The sequence below is a fragment of the Musca vetustissima genome, unplaced genomic scaffold, assembly GCF_032173495.1.
Source record: "Musca vetustissima isolate MV318-11 ecotype Yass unplaced genomic scaffold, APGP_CSIRO_Mvet_v1 utg31943, whole genome shotgun sequence".
NCBI classification, from domain to species: domain Eukaryota; kingdom Metazoa; phylum Arthropoda; class Insecta; order Diptera; family Muscidae; genus Musca; species Musca vetustissima.
The window spans coordinates 97,965-101,083 of record NW_026873316.1 but is presented as its reverse complement, the minus strand read 5'-3'; positions in this window follow the sequence as shown (position 1 = coordinate 101,083).

Sequence of the window (3,119 nt, the reverse complement as noted above, 5' to 3'; positions counted from 1 at the left end):
GGGTACAAATGCAATGCAATGCAAATCTGTCAAGTTTTTAGGGGATAGAGATATAAAAAGTGAAAAAAAAACAAGAGAAAGAAATTCTAAAGAGAAAAGTAAAATGCAGCAGCAGAGTTGCTTAAAAAAGTTGCATGTGTAAAACCGCGTGTAGAAATTCTTATAATTTGTAATTTAGATTTTCATTTCCCAAAAATATATAATCTGCCCTCCATTTTCTGGCATAATATAATATCATTTCAAATTTTGATTACCGACTGACTCTCAAGCTATTATCAGTATTAGATTTTACCATAATTATTATTTACTTTTGACGCTTGCCACTAAAAATGTGAATTTTATAGAAAATCAATGCTTTAGTTGACATCGATATCAACGTACGTATGCATTCATCGATATTTACATCAAGCTTTTGAATACATACAATTTGATGTTATATTATGTACAGTAATTATACGATTGAGATTATAATTGGCGGTTCTTTCGTCCGCTTTGCTATGGCGGGCAATGATATTTCCTTTACAATGTTGCAAGTGACGTGGTAATCATCACTGTCACGTTCATGTTTCTGTTTAATACCTTGTGTTTTCTTAAAGAGTTTCAAATCGAGATATGTATGTATGTGAAAATCCACAAATAATTACAATGTCTATGACCGTCAATCACTGCTGTAAGTGGGAATTTTTATACCCTTCACCACACTGTGGTACAGGGTATTATGTCTTTGTGCATATGTTTGTAACAGACAAAAGGAAACGAGATAGACACATGGTTCCTTTTGAGAATATGCGTAGAATCACTTTCTACGTCGATTTATATCCGTCCGTCTGTCTGTCCATGTTAAATTGTAAACCAGTGAGCGGAGCAGTATAGTCGAACGGGGCCGACCATACGATACCCTACACAACTACCACGGAACTCTAACTTTCTGCGGATATTTATTCCGAGCGTGGGCAATACTTCGTAATAATTCAACCCTCTTGCCCGATTAGAGGTCAACAGCACCTCTTCCTTACATTGATATATTTTCCGGATATTACTAAATTCAGTACAGACATTCTAATTACTTGCCCATAATCCGTTCAACGTGGGTTGTGTTCTGATGTTCGGGTTATAATTGTGGCCTATAGATCGACTCGAAAAAAAAACAAAAAATAAGTTTTCGGTCCACCTCATCCCAAAATTATTATGTGATCATCACCTACATTTATAGGCGTTGTCCTTGACCATAACTGGAACCTAATGGAACATGTCAAAGATATCAGCGCTTTATTTCTCTCCTCTATTGTGGCAATGGTTTACTAAATAATATCTGAATACGAAAGCACTTGTAAATATTTACGTGTAACTCCCACATTTGAGTACATACGACCATATAATTGGTATCAATTTAAAGGACAACCACTCCTCTTGGATATGCTATCAACTTCTCGGGTCTATGTCCTTCAGGTGTAAATATATACGCCATAGAATACAAATTTTGCAATTTTTCACACAAAAGTCAGGGTCCATTTGACCCGCTAAATATTGACCGATCTTTATGAAAAAGGCATGCTTATTCTTTGGCCCGATCCCCTTCTCCATGTAAAATTTCACGATGTTCGGGCCATTATTGCGGCCTCTGGAGCAACCAGAAAAACCGACAAAAATTTGGTATTTGGTCCATTTCATCCCCTAAATATTAACTAATCTTTTCCAAAAATAGGGGTCTTTATTGGGCCAAACCCATTATAAATGCAAAATTTCGTGAAGATTGGTCCATAACTGTGGTCTGTATCGTGTTTACAAATTATAATGGACAGACGGACGGACGGACACACAAGTCTAGATCGACTCATCTAGTCGAGATATGACGATCGGTATACTTAAAAGTGGGTCTAGAACCAATATTTCGCGGCGTTACAAACTTTTGGGGCTGCACAAAGCTATAATACCCTGACAACATAGTTGTGTAGGGTATAACAAAGTACAGGTCGCATTTATGATCCGAATTGAATGAAAGTTGGCATAGGTCACTTATTTGGCCCAAGGACGAACCCAATTGAAATTGGGAAAAATCGGTCCAGATTTAGATATACCCCCCATATATATTTTCGTCCGATTTTATGTAAATGGTGCACCAGTGTCCCTATATATCATTCCATTTGCACGAAATTTAGCACAGCGCACTGGATTGAGTCTAGAATGATGTGTACAAAGTTTCGTGTAAATCGGTCCAGATTTAGATATACCTCTCATATATATTTTCGTCCGATTTTATGTAAATGGTTCACCAAAGACCCTATATATTCTTCGATTTGCACGAAATTTGGCATAGGGTACTGAATTTGGTCCACAATGATGTGTCCAAAGTTTAGTTAGATTTGGATATATCTCCCATATATATTTTCGTCCGATTTTATGTAAGTGGTGCATCATCGTCCCTATATATCATTCGATTTGAACGAAATTTGGCATAGCGCACCGAATTGAGTGTAGAATGATGTGTGTAAAATTTCATGAAAATTGGTTCAGATTTATATATATCTCCCACATATATATTCGTCCGATTTTATGTAAATGGTGCCCCAAAGTCCCTATATATTCTTCGATTTGCACGAAATTTGGCATAGGGTACTGAATTGGGTCTATAATGATGTGTGCAAAGTTTCGTGAAAATCGGTCCAGATTTAAATATAGCTTCCATATATAGTTTCGTCCGATTTTATGTAAAAGGTGCACCATATATATCTTTCGAGTTGCACGAAATTTGGCATAGCGTAGAATGATGTGCGATAAACTTCGTGAAAATCGTTCCAGATTTAGATATAGCTCTTATATATATTTCTTCCGTGAAAATCGGTTCAATGAAATCAAATTTAGCATAGGTCCCAGAAAGGCATAAAGATCTTATATTCAATTTCGTTCAATTTGATGCCAATGTTCTTTCGAAAAGGCGGAGTCTGTCAGGAGACATATGTAGAATATACCCAAAGTGGTGAAGGGTATTATATAGTTGGCCCAGTCCGACTTTACTACTTTCCTTACTGGTTTCCTATCTGTTAAGAAGTAAAAATGGTGTTAATTTCGTCCAAGTAGCAATGGGTTAATATATGGATGTAGCTTCCATATATAAGACT